The sequence below is a fragment of the Nomascus leucogenys genome, chromosome X (assembly GCF_006542625.1).
Source record: "Nomascus leucogenys isolate Asia chromosome X, Asia_NLE_v1, whole genome shotgun sequence".
NCBI classification, from domain to species: Eukaryota; Metazoa; Chordata; class Mammalia; order Primates; family Hylobatidae; genus Nomascus; species Nomascus leucogenys.
In genome coordinates this window covers 120697521-120714060 of record NC_044406.1, presented here as the reverse complement: position 1 = coordinate 120714060, position 16540 = coordinate 120697521, and the positions used below count along the sequence as shown (strand labels likewise).

Genomic DNA, 16540 nt, shown 5'->3' with positions numbered 1-16540 from the left:
TTTTTTTTTTTTTGAGATGGAGTCTCACTCTGTTGCCCAGGCTGGAGTGCAGTGGCACAATCTTAGCTCACTGCAACCTCTGCCTCCCGGGTTCAAGCAATTCCCGAGTAGCTGGGACTACAAGTGCACTCCACCACGCCCGGCTAATTTTTGTATTTTTAGTAGAGACGGGGTTTCACCATATTGGTCAGGCTGGTCTCGAATTCCTGACCTCAGATGATCCACCTGCCTTGGCCTCCCAAAGTGCTGGGATTACAGGCGTGAGCCACCACACCCAGCCCTCATCTCTTCTTATAAGGACACCAGTCAGATCGAATTATGACCCACCCTAATGACTTCATTTTATCTTAATTACCTCCTAAAGACCCTATGTCAAATATAGTCACATTCTGAGGTGCTGGGCTTTAGGACTTAGACATACAAATTTTGGCGGGGTGGGGGGCAGGCTTGAGGGGGCAAATTTGGTGCAAACTAGTGATATAGCTGTGTGCAAAACAAAGATCCATGGACTCATGCAGCTTGCATTCTAGAGGAGGGAGACAGACAACAAACAATAGTCCAAATAAAGTATATAGACTGTTAGAAACTGATTATGGAGGCCGAGTGTGGTGGCTCACACCTGTAATCCCAGCACTTTGGGAGGCCGAAGTGGGCGGATCACTCGAGGCCAGGAGTTCAACGAGATCAGCCTGGACAGCATGGCGAAAACCTAAAAACAAAAAGAAGGAGAAGGAGAAGAAGAAGGTGATTATGGAAAAAAAAGATAACGTAGGGAAGGATGAGGGGTTGGGAATATGAGCCATGTGACAGAGGGTGGAGGTGCAGACAGAAGGAAAGAGGAAGAGTTACAGATTTTTTTCTTTATCCTAGAGGCAATGAAAAGCTCTTAAAGGGTTTTAAATAGAGGTGTGACATATTTGCTTTTGAAAAAGATCACTCAGACTGCTTATAAGAAAATAAAGGGTGGGAGAGGAAGGTAGGAGGATATAGCAGTAGTGCAGATGATAATACCGGCCTGAATTAAAGTGGTAGTAGGGGGAATGAATGGTATGGATAGATTTAAGATTTGTGAAAGAAACTGAATTAATAGGACTTGGTAATTGGTTGAATATAGAGGGAGAGGAAAATTGACAAAACAAGGATGACTCCTAGGGTGCTGTCTTGCATAACAGGATGGATGATAGCGCCATTCACTGGCATAAGGAACACTAAGAGAAGACCTGATTTGGGAGAGAAGATCATGAGTTCGCTTTTGGATGTTGTGAGTGAAATGCTTGTGTGACACCCAAGTGGAGATATCCAGTGGTTAGATATGAGGGTCTAGAGGTCAGAGTGGGACAGGAATAATATGGGGTGGTCGCAGGAGAATAGAAAATTTCAGGCAGCAGTTTTACATGACTAGCAAAAGGAAACTGTTGAAACAGCTGCATATGCTAAGGACCCATAAGACTCTGAATAACAGGATGTGGGCCAAGCTGGCTAAGACTGACTGGACCCAAAATGGCCCTGGATTTGACCTATAGAATCTCACTATATGCTCATTAACATAATCTCACATCCACCAGCACCATAACAGTTCTGGGAACACCCATATTTGGTGTAAAAATGGGTGGTGCCACAGTTCTGAGAAATCTTCACCTTTTTCCAGAAGTCTTCATGAATATTTCATCCCTTGGTTAAAGAAACCCATAAAAATAGAAGCCCCAAACTCTATTGGGTGTGACTCTCTTGAGTACACCTGCATGCCCCTTTTTTGAGTGTGTGCTTTCACTATTTTCTGACTTGCCCTTGAATTCTTTCTCAAGACAGTGTCAAGAGCTTGGACAACGGCCAGGGTCAAGGTTCCACCAGTGTTTGCGGATCTCACCTAGCCCACTGGTATCAAGAGGCAGTGAGTGCATGGACTACAGGTACAGATCTGGAAACCAGCAACTTATAAAGGGAGGGAGAAGCACGGGGAGAGAATGAGATCAAGATCAACACTGCCTAGCAAGACTACTTTGTTTCCTTGGTCTGTTTGCTCTCCCACTTTCTACAATGACAATTTACCTTTTCCACCTTCTTCAAAATTTCTACCACCCCTACTCAATCAACACAAACACACACCACGACCACCACCACTACCATCATCATCAACTGAGCCCCAGATCCCAAACTCTTTTCCTGAATCTTACCCACTATTCCCTCCCTTTTCTGTATCTTTGGTCACTCCCTTTTTATTAGGTTGGTGCAAAAGTAATTGCGATTTTTGCTGTTACTTTTTTTTTTTTTTTTTTTGGAGAGGGAGTCTCACTCTGTCACCTGGACTGGAGCATAGCGGCACGATCTCCGGCTCACTGCAACATCTGCCTCCCAGGTTCAAGCGATTCTCCTGCCTCAGCCTCCCAAGTAGCTGGGATCACAGGCACCCGCCATTACGCCCGGCTAATTTTTTGTATTTTTAGTAGAGACGGGGTTTCACCATGTTGGCCAGGCTGGTCTGGAACTCCTGACCTCGTGATTAGCCCGCCTGGGCCTCCCAAAATGCTGGGATACAGGCGTGAGCCACCGCGCCCAGCCTGCCACTAGTTTTAATTGGAAAAAGCCACAATTACTTTTGCACCAACCTAATATTTTCTCCATTCCATCATCGTTTATACAAGCTCAAGTCTCTCACATCTTTAGGATAATTTTCCTTGATCCCACTGCTCCTTCCAGCTATCATTCTATCCTTTTCCCCTTCATTATTAAACTTCTTCAAAGAGTTGTCTATTCTTACTGCTTCCATTTTTTTTCACCTCCCACTCATTTCTCAATCTACCTTAATCTGTATTCCACCCACACCATTCTAGTGAAATCTTTTGAGAAGGTCAGCAGGACCTTCATGTTCTTAAATCTAATGGATTTTTTTGTTTTTCGTCTTCTTTGATAGCTCAGGAGCATTTGTCACAGTTGAAAGCAGTGAAGAACAAAGGTTGTTTTTTTAAAGTGACAAGCTCATTTCATTCACTTATGAAAAATAATCTGCCAGATACTCAAGTCTGAATAACCACAGTTTGTCAGCTATTCTTTCAAGTAAAAATGGAGTTCCATGACAAAATCAGCTAGTTCAGTTTGCAACTCAACAAGTTGTTTTTATTTTTGAGAAAACCATCATACTTTTGTATACAGAGTGCTTTATGCATATTTCCTATTTTGTCACACAGAATATTAACACCTGTACTCAAAAGTTGATATTTAATAAAATTAGTAATTTTCACTGCTTAATCAGGTAAAATTTGATTTTTTTTCTTTCTTCAAGCATGTGGTGGGGAAAAGTATAATGACCATTAGTAGGCTGATGTTACTGTCTTGATTTGTGTGCCAGTGCACCCGCAGTTTTACTTACCATTGCTTTTACACCATCAGCGAAATTGTCCACAAAGAAAAAAAAAAAAAGGCAAATAATGACTATTATTTTGCAAGTTGTTTTGACTTTGTGAAACCTTGGAAAGGGACCAATATGGACCACAATTTGAAAATTGTCATTTTAGATTAATCAGGACTGACCCCAAAGCTGATAAATAGAATCACATTCCCTAAAAGATGGATCGTGGAAAAAAGTCGGTTTCTGTTAGCATCGAAGAGGAACAGAATCAGTGTTCATAGCCAGCCAAGTATCTCTTCATCGAAGAAAAAAAAACCGGGTATAGTGGAGTAATTGAAGGGAAAATGGCATACGGGGACGTTTGATCAGAAAGTAGAATTTCAAATTAGGGCAGGGGTGTCCAATCGTTTGGCTTCCCTGGGCCACACTGGAAGAAGAATTGTCTTCAGCCACACATAAAATACACTAACACTAAGACAGCAGATGAGCTACAAAAAATCACAAAAAAAAAAAACGTTTTAAGAAAGTTTACAAATTTGTCTTGGGCTGCATTCAAAACCATCCTGGGCTGCATGCAGCCCATGGACCATGGGTTGGACAAGCTTGAATTAGGGTAAGTTTCTGCTGTTTATAAGGTCTAGGGTGCAACAGTTGAGGTGGGTGGCTGCGGGAGGAGAAGGTCATTAGAAATTAGGAGGTCAGGCCAGGCGCAGTGGCTCACGCCTATAATCCCAGCACTTTAGGAGGTCCAGGTGGGTGGATCAGGAGACCAGGAGATCGAGACCATCCTGTGTAACACGGTGAAACCCCGTCTCTACTAAAAATACAAAAAATTAGCCCGGCATGGTGGGGGACGCCTGTAGTCCCTGCTACTCAGGAGGCTGAGGCAGGAGAATGGCATGAACCCTGGAGGCAGAGCTTGCAGTGAGCTGAGATCACGCCACTGCACTCCAGCTTGAGCAACAGAATGAGACTCCATCTCAAAAAAAAAAAAAAAAAGAAATTAGGTCAAGGGACAGAATGGCCAGGTTAATGGGTGGGTTGACCACGTGGACACTTAAGTCCCCCAGAATGATGGCAGCAGGACTTACAGTAGACAGCAAGACTAAAAGCCACTTGCTAAAGTCTCCAGTGAATACAGAGGAGTGGCCAGGAGTTCAGTAGATAACAAGGACCAAGATGGGGAAGCATTATCATAGCCAAACAGCATGTAACTCAAAGGAAGGAGTAATGGTTTGAAAGTGGCATTCCCCAATGTGGAAGACACCAACCCCACCTCCCAGACTATGGAAGGTGGAGTGCTGAGAGATTAAGTAGCTACCATTGAACGGGGCTACAAAGGAAATGGTGTTCTCAGAGGAAAATCAGATTTCCACTGAGATGAAAAATGCTCATGAAAGGTGTTGAGGATATAAAGGTGTGTCATAGTTATATAGCAGCCATTCCAGAAAAGGCATGGTAGAAGCTTCTGGTTGCTGAGGGAAGAGTGGAACTTCAAGTAATAGGAGAAGCAGAGAATTAGGGCAAGAAGCATAATTGGGAGATGGTGGTGTATCCAGATTTGGTGGGTTCTTGGTCTCACTGACTTCAAGAACGAAGCCGCGGACCCTCGCAGTTAGTGTTACAGTTCTTGAAGGCGGCGTGTCTGGAGTTTGTTCCTTCTGATGTTCAGATGTGTTCAGAGTTTCTTCTTTCTGGTGGGTTCCTGGTTTCACTGGCCTCAGGAGTGAAGCTGCAGACCGACACGGTGAGTGATATAGCTCATAAATGCAGTGCAGACCCAAAAAGTGAGCAGCAGCAAAATTTATTGCAAAGAACTTCGGAAGCAGACCCAAGCAGGTTGCCACTGGGGCTCAGGCAGCCTGCTTTTATTCCCTTATCTGGCCCCACCCACATCCTGCTGATTGGTCCATTTTACAGAGAGCTGATTGGTCTGTTTTACAGAGAGCTGATTGGTCCATTTTGACAGGGTGCTGATTGGTATGTTTACAATCCCTGAGCTAGACACAAAAGTTCTCCAAGTCCCCACTAGATTAGCTAGACACAGAGCACTGATTGGTGCATTTACAAACCTTGAGCTAGACACAGGGTGCTGATTGGTGTATTTACAATCCCTTAGCTAGACATAACGGTTTTCCAAGTCCCCACTAGACTCAGGAGCCCAGCTGGCTTCACCTAGTGGATCCTGCACTGGGGCCGCAGGCAGAGCTGCCCGCCAGTCCCGCACAGTGCACCCACACTCCTCAGCCCTTGGGCGGTCGATGGGACCGGGCACCAGGGAGCAGGGTGCGGCTTGGACCACGCAGGAGCCCATGGTGCGGGGGAGGCTCGGGCATGGAGGGCTGCAGGTCCCCACCCCTGCCCCGCCAGGAGGCAGCTGAGGCCCGGCGAGAATTCGAGCGCATAGCTGGTGGGCTGGCACTGCTGGGGGACCCAGCACACCCTCCGCAGCTGCTGGCGCGGGTGCTAAGCCCCTCACTGCCCGGGGCCTGTGGCACCGGCCAGCCGCTCCAAGCGTGGGGCCCGCCGAGCCCACGCCCACCTGGAACTCGTGCTGGCAGGTGAGCGCCTCACGGAGCCCCAGTTCCCGCCTGCGCCTCTCCCTCCACACCTCCCCGCAAGCAGAGGGAGCCAGCTCCAGCCTCAGCCAGCCCAGAGAGGGGCTCCCACAGTGCAGCAGCTGGCTGAAGGGCTTCTCAAGTGAGGCCAGAGTGGGCGCTGAGGCTGAGGAGGCGCCAAGAGTGAGTGAGGGCTGCCAGCATGCTATCACCTCTCAGTGGGAGTTAATATGTAACTAGAGGAGCTTAAGCTATCCTAGATTTTGTCCTGACAGCCTCTGGGAGGAGCAAACTCAGGCCTCCAGAATACAGCTAAGGTTTGAAACAGCAACAACAACATTCATTTCAAAGCTGCAAGTGAAACTGACCCAATAGTCCCATAAATAGTTATTTTTATTTTTATTTTTTTGATAAACAGAAATTGAGCCTTCTGATCTTAAAGCATAAAACTTATATTTGCTTTATCTGAGTTACTTCCTCAGGAGATGACCTTCAGGCCTCTCAGGAAAAGTATCAAGAACTGAAACTCATCACATAAGCACATCCAGATAATGAGATGTGGGACTCCTCATTCATCGTGATTGCTTCCTTGCTCCTCCTTAGTTCCTACTTTCTTATACATTGTTACATTTTTTCCCTGCGATATAAGCCCCTAGTTTTAGTGGGTCAGGGAGATGGGTTTGAGACTGAGCTCCCATCTTGACTGCAGCACCCAATTAAAGCCTTCTTCCCTGGCAATAATTGTTGTGTCAATGATTGGCTTTCTGTGCGGTGGAAAACAGGAGCTAGACCAAACCAGTCTCACTCTGCCCCCAGGCTGGAGTGCAGTGGCCCAATCTCCACTCACTGTGAGCTCTGCCTTCCGGGTTCACGCCATTCTCCTGCCTCAGCCTCCTGAGTAGCTGGGACTACAGGCGCCTGCCGCCCCGCCCAGCTAATTTTCTGTAGTTTTTAGTAGAGATGGGGTTTCACCGTGTTAGCCAGCATGGTCTCGATCTCTTGACTTCGTGATCCACCCGCTTTGGCCTCCCAAAGTGCTGGGATTACAGGCGTGAGCCACCACACCCAGCCAGCATTTTCTATATCTTAAGAAGTATGGAATTGTACACTTCTTTGAGGCAGATGTGCCTTTGTTCTGAAAAAAAAAACAAAAATTGCCCCAAGTGTTCTGAACAAGGGGACAGGCAATCATGGACTATCACTGCTGAGCATATACAGTTAGGCAAGTTTAAGCATGCCAGCTTAAAAGTACCACTGGTAGACCCAGTACAGTGGCTTACACCTGTAATCCCAAGCAGGAGGCAAGGAGGCCAAGGTGGGATCGCTTGAAGCCAGGAGTTTGAGGCCAGCCTGAGCAACAAAGGGAGACCCCCATCTCTACAAAAGATAAAAAATTAGGCCAGGTGCAGTGGCTCATGCCTGTAATCCCAGCATTCTGGGAGGCCGAGGCAGGTGGATTACGAGGTCAGGAATTCGACACCAGCCTGACCAACATGATGAAACCTCATCTCTACTAAAAATACAAAAATTAGCTGGGCATGGTGGCGCATGCCTGTAATCCCCTCTACTCAGGAGGCTGAGGCAGGAGTCGCTTGCCTGGGAGGTGGAGGTTGCAGTGAACTGTGATCGCACCACTACACTCCAGCCTGGGTGACAGAATGAGACTCTGTCTCAAAAAAAAGAAAAGGAAAAAAAAAAATTAACCAGGTGTCATGGTATGTGCTTTATTTTTTTTTTTTTTTTTTTGAGACGGAGTCTCGCTCTGTCACCCAGGCTGGAGTGCAGTGGCGCGATCTCGGCTCACTGCAAGCTCCGCCTCGCGAGTTGACGCCATTCTCCTGCCTCAGCCTCTCCAAGTAGCTGGGACTACAGGCGCCCGCCACCACGCCCGGCTAATTTTTTTTTGTATTTTTAGTAGAGACGGGGTTTCACCGTGGTCTCGATCTCCTGACCTCATGATCCGCCCGCCTTGGCCTCCCAAAGTGCTGGGATTACAAGCGTGAGCCACCGCGCCCGGCCCTAATGGTATGTGCTTTAGTCCCGGCTACTCGGAAGACTGAGGTGGGTTGGAAGGCTGAGGCAGGTCGGAAGGTTGAGGCAGGAGGATCCCTTGAGTCTAGGAGTTCAAGGCAGCAGTGAGCTATGATCATGCCACTCCACTCCAGCCTGGGAGACAGAATAAGATGCTGTCTCTAAAAAGAAAAAATTAATAATAAAGTACCACTGGTGAAAGTGTATTCTGGGGACATAATCTTGTGTAACTTAGTTTTTTACTGGTTTTTTATTTGGGGGTTTTACCTCGAAGACTAGGAACTTGTTTGGGTGTGCATAACCAGCTTAAACTAGAATTGGCCTTTTAAAATGTAGTTTAGATATTTCAAATGCTGAATTTCATGTATTTAGGAAAGTTAGTGATTCTAAATATGTATCTAGATGCTGGTGTTACTCCAAATGCCAACATTAAAAATGTGTTTTGAAGAGTTATACAGAGAACATCAACATTTATATAATCACCCCTATTTTGCAAATAAGGAAACTGAAGCTACAAGAGGCAAACTGGCCCAAGGTCACACACAGCTAGTAAGTTTCAAAATGAAGTTTTAACCCAGGTCTGAATGCCTCTTATCCATGCTCTTAACCACTGCACTGCAGTATAGTATACCTGCCTCTCGCAGTGGACATTTGGGAAAATACTTACAACTGGATTATAGAGCTGGTCACTTTTGAAGTACAAAATCACATGGGCTGAAGTGGAGTGTAATTATATACAAGCTATATCTTAAGTATATGTTATTGCAGAATCTCCCCTTGCTGTGGCTTGCGCACCCCAATCATTGAAATCATCTGTGCCTCTGTGAGGACATATTCCCAGAAGTGCTGTGACGCACATGCTTACCTTAAAAACCTGTGGTTTGGCCAGGTGCAGTGGCTCATGCCTGTAATCCCAGCACTTTGGGAGGCTGAGGTGGGCGGATCACCTGAGGTCAGGAGCTCAAGACCAAGCCTGGCCAACATTGTGAAACCCCGTCTCTACTAAAATATAAAAATTAGCAGGGCATGGTTGGTGGGTGCCTATAATCTCAGCTACTTGGGAGGCTGAGGCAGGAGAATTGCTTGAACCCAGGAGGCGGAGGTTGCAGTGAGCAGAGATGGCGCCATTGCACTCCAGCCTGGGCAAAATAAGCGAGAGTCCGTCTCAAAAACAACGACAAAAAAAACTTGTGGGTTTTTTTCTAGGTATGTTATTAGTTCAGTCTGCCTTCCAAGTTTGCCCATGAAGAAAGTAGGTAAGTAGGTGAGTGTGATAAGTTATACATCTTGGATGCTTAATGAAATTTCAGTGATGCCCTTTGGCATATTCCCTCAACTGGGTGTTTCAAAAGTCTCAGTCCAGTTTTAAGTTTTAAATATGTTTCATTGAGCACCTACCAGATTACTACATAGAAAATTCCAGATGAACCTGGTGGGCCTGCCATTTATGAGAGAAGCCAAGGAGCTAAGTATAAAGGATAGGGCCACAGGAAGTACAGACTTTGGAAAGGAACAGAGTGGAAGAGTAGAGACAGTGAGATAGTACAAAGCTACTCAGGGTACGATGTGGGATCTCCCCCACGATTCTTAAGAATTGCAGTAAAATTGACAAATTTAGAAAATGCTGATTGTATCTGGATTTCTTGTGGAAAATAGCAAAACTCATCAGGGTTTGGTACCAGACAGGGTGAAAATAGCATGCCCAAATGTCCAACAGCGTGGAGACACCAAGTATGAATTACCACTTGGAAATCCCTGGAGGGTGCTGAGACATGAGCTCTGCAATTGAGGGTGACCTAAGACAGTATCTGGTCTACAACATCATTAGATAAGATGGACTCCCTTGATTTTTTGTTTTGTTTTGTTTTTGTTTCCCCCTGATAGTTTTTTTTTTTTTGAGACGGAGTCTCACTCTGTTGCCCAGGCTGGAGTGCAGTGGCGCGATCTCAGCTCACTGCAACCTCCACCTCCTGGGTTCAAGCGATTCTCCTGCTTCAGCCTCCCGAGTAGCTGGAACTACAGGCACACACCACCATGCCCGGCTAATTTTTGTATTTTTAGTAGAGATGGGGTTTCACCATGTTGGCCAGGCTGGTCTCAAATCTCCTGACCTCGTGATCTGCCCGCCTCGGCCTCCCTAAGTGCTGGGATTACAGGAGTGAGCCACTGCCTGGCCTCCCCTTGGTAGTTTTTCTTAAAGCCGTTATTGTTTTAGAGCAGTTTTAGGTTCACAGCAAAACTGAGAGGAAGGTACCAAGATATCCCATTTAGCCCCTGCCCCCACATATGCACAGCCTCCCCCATTATCAACAGCCTCTTGAATTTTTACAACAAAGTTGACTAATCTCAGTGGCCATGGCCTTTATTTCATTCTTCATCAAGTCCCAGCTTCTTCATAATATAAACATATACATGAGTGCCTTCTGTGTTCTAGTCACTTTACAAACATGCATTATTTCTTGGCTACCTTATGAAGGAAAGTTTCACAAATGAAGGATCTGAGCTCAGAGAATTTTTTTTCTTTCTAGATGGAGTCTCACTCTGTCCCCGTGGCTGGAGTACAGTGGTGCAATCTTGGCTCACTGCAACCTCCACCTCCTGGGCTCAAGCAATTCTCGTGCCTCAGCCTCCCGTGTAGCTGGGATAACAGGCGTGTGCCACCACACCCGGCTAATTTTTTGTATTTTTAGCAGACAAGGGGTTTGCCATGTTGCCTAAGCCTGAGCTCAGAGAATTTAAGCAACTTACACCAGTTTCCACAGCTCATGACTCTACGTTTCTTCCAGTGAACCACACTGCCTCACATGCCTCATTCCATGGTGGTTTTCCACATTCACAAGGAATTCCTGACTTTTATTTCTTTCCCCTTAATACTATGCCCAAGACTGTCTCCTTGTCTTGGTCAACTTTCTCTAGCATGGTGAATAGGTAGCCTTGTGTAACAGTGTTGTAACCTGACAGGTGCAAAGAGTACAGGTGCCCTGGTTGCTACTACAGAAGGTGAAAAACCATCCTTAGCTCTGCCCACAGGCTCACTAAGTCATAGGGTTCTTGGCATCCCTGAGGCCACCCCAAGCTCTGGAGCATGGAAAATACTCCCACTATTTAAAGAAGAAAACAAAGTCGTTCATACATAGTGTTGACATCTAGCAGGCAATTCAAGTGTTCTTTATTAACTTGATTAGTCATTTTTATTTAACTTATATGGGTCATGGGGTAGGAGTGATGAGAAATACAGGACAGTTTCGCTGTGGCTTGATTCTATAAACTTGCACAAGGAATCAAGACAGGAGAAAGGCTAGTTCCAGGACCTTGAACAGAAATTTTTGACCAGGCCTGCCACAAACTCATTCTAGTCCAGCAGCTTCATTGTATGAAGTGAATTTCAAGGCCCAGGAAGAAGAAAGGTACAGCTAGTTAGTGCAACAGTGGAAATCAGTTCCTACTTTTGCAAAAAGTGCTCTAGGGAATTAAAACGGATCTCTATTGTCTGCTCTGCCACTGAATGACTGCAATTATGATTCCTGTTCCTTAATTTTTTTCCAAAACGAGCTATGGCAAGAAATAACAGGAGAGGAGCTCTGGGCAAAGGCTACCAAAATGGACTGGCAATGCAACATGTCTGAACACTCTATAATTAAAGGTGTCGTTTTTAATACCTTTTTATGGCTGGATTGACCATGAGTCTGGATTGTCAGCTAATGAGAATGCAGCCGAAGCCTTGTTGGTGTTCAACCCTGTTTTAGCCACATCTTTTGGTCACCAGCCCTTGCCTCAAGGTAATGGGAGAACTAGGCAATATTCCCCACTCCTCTCATAAGGCCCCTCTCAAACTCACCTCAGCTCAAAAATAGCACACCTATATAAAGGCTATGAACAGTAGGCTCTCACTGTGTCTTAATCCCAAGACTGCCAGTGCCAATGCCTAGCGGACTCTGCATCTTTCCTGAAGTAACTAACATAGGCTTTACCAAAAGGGAGACCAATCACCCTATTTGTTTGTTTGTTTGTTTGTTTTGAGACAAAGTCTTGCTCTGTTGCCCAGGCTGGAGTGCAGTGGTGCGGTCTTGGCTCACTGCAAAATGCAAACCCTGCCACAGTGTATGTGATATGATTGGAAAGAAATCAAATGTACCTTAAATGATGCAAGAACAACACAAAACAAGATGCCCACTTTTGCAAAAGAAGAAATCTTCCAATTTATAAGATCTGAAGAGATATCAAGCCCAAGGATAGTCTAAAGCAAATAGGAGTCAAAAGCCTTCCAGAGGTGGGAGACATGTCTCCTTTTGGAAATTCAGTTGTTTTTTATGGCACCATACAATTTTTCTATACTGGATTATTATTATTATTATTATTATTACTATTATTTTTGAGACGGAGTCTCACTCTGTCGCCCAGGCTGGAGTGCAATGGTGGGATCTTGGCTCACTGCAACCTCCGCATCCCGGGTTCAAGTGATTCTCCTGCCTCAGCCTCCCGAGTAGCTGGGATTATAGGCGCCGGCCACCAGGCCCGGCTAATTTTTGTATTTTTAGTAGAGACGGGGTTTCACCACGTTGGCCAGGCTGGTCTCGAACTCCTGACCTCAGGTGATCTGCTCGCCTGGGCCTCCCAAAGTGCTGGGATTACAGGCATGAGCGACTGTGCCTGGCCTTCTATACTGGATTCTTATGTGAGCTGTACCAGTTACATTTTCCACAACCGTATATTATACCACAAACCAGTCTGACCTGCAAGGGAAGTACAAGCATTGGTCCTTTTGCAACACCCTGCTGCCTAACCAGTTTACATCTGTAAAAGCAACATGTGGCCAGGTTAAGTTGGAGATGTCCTAGGGAAGGGTGGATGGTTGTTGTATGAGGCCTTGCCTAGGGTCCCTTCTGGGCCTACTTAGGGCTTCAGATGCAATGGAGATGAAGGATTTTATTTCATCAAATGGTATTAGTGTCATTTCTGGATCAGGCATTGTGCTGGCATCCTGAAGAATTCATAGTCTAGGTAGGAGAGAAAGGAAGATATACATGTGGCTAGTGATTACCTAAGTTAAGATGAATTGTAAAGCAGAATAAGCAACATTCTATGGTGACGGAGCAGGAGTTAATAGTTCTCATGGAAGATCCTGGAAGGTTAGTGGAGGAAGGAGCATTTCCACTGGGCCTTGAAAGATAAGTAGGTATTCCAAAGACAGAGAAGGGCATTATAAATTGAGGAAATCTGTGAACAAAGTTATCAGAAGCATGAGCTTAAGGAAGATCTACTGGCAGCCTGGGTGGGGCAACTGGGGAGAATTCTTTGGGCCTTTTTCTTTTGGAGAGAGGATCGGTCAACACTTCACCTTACTCTTCCTCTGAGCATCAGTACAATTTAATTTTGAAAATTGTATCTTTAATTATACTCCAAGAGGCCTATGGAAGTTACTGATAGTGTGGCCTCCTTTCAAGGGAGAGTATTTGAGGTAGCCAGTGCTGGTTGAGTTGTCCCAGACCCTGCTGTCTTCCACGGATGGCCAAATGTATTGGGCTAGAGTAGAGGGTACATCAGAAGAGGATTGCAGTGCTTTCTTTGGCAGCACATATACTAAAAATGGAACAACACAGAGAAGATTAGCATGGCCTCTGCACAAGGATGACAAACAGATTCATGAAGCATTCTGTATTTTTAAAGAGAAGAGGGTTGCAGAGATCCTGAGCCAAAAGACCAAAGCGGGAGGCATCACACTGCCTTACTTCAAAGTATACTTTGGTTACAAAGCCATAGTAACCAAAACAGCTTGCTACCAGCATAAATACAAACCTGTAGACCAATGGAACAGAATGGAGAACCCTGGAAAAAGTCCATGCATTTACAGCCAATTCATTTTTGAATAAAGATCCCAAGAACATACCTTGGGGAAAGAACAGCCTCTTCAATAAATGGTGCTGGGAAAACTGGATAACCATATGCAAAAGAATGAAACTAGACCCCTATCTCTCACCATATACAAAAATCAAATCAAAAGAAAGACTTAAATCTAAGACCTGCAACTATGACACTACTGGAAAAACATATTGGAGGCTGGGTGCGGTGGCTCATGCCTGTAATCCCAGCACTTTGGGAGGCTGAGGCGGGTGGATCACTTGAGGTCAGGAGTTTAACACCAGCCTGACCAACATGGTGAAACCCGGTCTCTATTAAAAAAAATACAAAAATTAGCCAGGTGTGGTGATGGGTGCCTATAATCCCAGCTACTCGGGAGGCTGAGGCAGGAGAATCGCTTGAACCCGGAAGGTGGAAGTTGCAGTGAGCTGAGATCACGCCATTGCACTCCAGCCTGGGCGACAGAGCAAGACTCTGTCTCAAAAAAAAAAAACAAAAACCATATTGGAGAAATGCTTCAGGGCAAGGATTTTTTTGAGTAAGATTGCAAAAGCACAGGCAACGAAAGCAAAAATAGATAAATGGATTACATCAAGCTTAAGAGCTTCTGTACAGCAAAGGAAACATTCAACAAAGTGAAGAGACAATCTACAGAATGGGGGAAAATATTTCCACCCATTCATCAACCTCTCTTCAATGCACCCTTCTCCCCTCCCCTTCCCAGCCTCTAATAACTACCAATATACTCTCTATCTTTATGAGATCCACTTTTTTACTCCCACAATGAGTGAGAGCATTGAATATTTGTCTTTCTGTCCTTGGCTTATTTCACTTAAGATAATGACCTCCAGGCTGGGCGTGGTGCCTCACGCCTGTAATCTCAGCACTTTGGGAGGTCAAGGTGGGCGGATCACATGAGGCCAAGTGTTCAAGACCAGCCTGGCCAACATGGGGAAACCCTGTCTCTACTGAAAATACCAAAATTAGCTATGAGTGCATGCGCCTGTAGCCCCAGCTACTCGGGAGGCTGAGGTGGGAGGATGGTTTGAGCCCAGGAGGTTGAGGCTGCAGTGAGCCAAGATCCCAAATATCTTTTCTCATTCTGTAGATTGTCTCTTCTCTTTGTTGAATGTTTCCTTTGCTGTACAGGAGCTTTTTAGCTTGATGTAATCCCATTTGTCTATTTCTGCTTTTGTTGCCTGTGCTTTTGCAGTCTTACCCAAAAAATCTTTGCCCTGTCCTGAAGCATTTCCCCAATATGTTTTTCTAGTAGTTTCATAGTTTCAGAAGGAATGAGAGCTAGTATTCGATACTTCAGTAGGGTAACTATAGTTTACAATAATTTATTTTATATTTCGAAATAGGTAGAAGAGAAAAATTTGAATGTTCTCAGTATAAAGAAAAGACAAACTCCTTTTTTTTTTGAGATGGAGTCTCACTCTGTTGCCCAGGCTGGAGTGCAGTGGTGCGATCTCGGCTCACTGCAAGCTCTGCCTCCCGGGTTCACACCATTTTCCTGCCTCAGCCTCCCTAGTAGCTGGGACTACAGGCGCCTGCCACCACGCCTGGCTAAATTTTTTTGTATTTTTTAGTAGAGACGGGGTTTCACTGTCAGCCAGGATGGTCTCGATCTCCTGACCTCGTGATCCACCCACCTTGGCCTCCCAGAGTGCTGGGATTACAGGCTTCAGCCACCACGCCCGGCCAGAAACGACAAACTTCTGAGGTGATGGGTATCCTAATTACTCTGATTTGATTGTTACACATTATATGAAGATACCAAAATATCACCTGAACTCTGAAAATATGTACAACTTCTATTTTTTTTTTTTTTTTGAGAGAGCATCTGTCACCCCGGCTGGAGTGCAGTGGCACAATGATATTGGCTCACTGCAGCCATGGACCTCCCAGATTCAAGCGATTCTCGTGCCTCAGCTTCCGGAGTAGCTGGGACTACAGGCATGCACCACCACACCTGGCTAATTTTTGTATTTTTAGTAGAGATGGGTTTTGCCATGTTGGCCAGGCTGGTCTCGAAATCCTGGCTTCAAGTGACCTGCCCACCTCGGCCTCGCAAAGTGCTGGAATTACAGGCGTGAGCCACGGCGCCTGGCTAATTTTTGTATGTTTAGTGGAGATGGAGTTTCAGCATGTTGCCCAGGCTGGTCTTGAACTCCTGACCTCAAGGGATCTGCCTGCCTTGGCCCACTTTATATACCATGCTAAGGTGTTGTAGGTACTGTTCAGACGGAAATATTTTAAGGAGAAAAGTAACGTGGTCATGTGTACATCTTAGATCGATACCTCTGGCTGCTTTCTGGGAGATGGTTTAGACTGAGGTAAGAGTGGAAGCAAAGTCCAAACAGGAGGCTACTGAAGGAGTCCAAGCAAAAAGTCATGGGGCCTAAACAGGTTCTGAGGATGGGGTGGAGCCAGAGGCGGTCAACAAGACATGTCTCAGAAGTATGAATAGAAGCCATTAGCCTTGAGTACTCACTGGGTGAGTGTGTGCAGGAGAGTGAGACAGGACAGGAGGCAAGAGGGACTGCCTAACGAGCACAGAGAGAGAGATGGCCCTCTGTGAGAGCCTCCAGTCTGTCTCTTCAAGGGGAGGCGGGAGGGGAGGGGCAGATCAGAGGACAGAGAAGGAAGAAGTTTAGAGCATGAATTAAGAAACCCCAAGAGGCCAGGTGGCAAGGCCGAAGCCCCGCCCCAGGCTCCGGCCCCGCCCCCAGCCCCACCTCTT

The 16540-nt window shown here is 45.8% G+C and overlaps 1 non-coding gene across 1 annotated transcript; it reads left to right on the top strand.

The window, feature by feature from the left end:
- The first annotated feature begins 13491 nt into the window (after positions 1-13491).
- LOC115833379 lies at positions 13492-13598 on the top strand. Its single transcript, XR_004028816.1, has one exon. It is a non-coding gene; the product is annotated as a U6 spliceosomal RNA (small nuclear RNA).
- The last annotated feature ends 2942 nt before the right edge of the window (positions 13599-16540 follow it).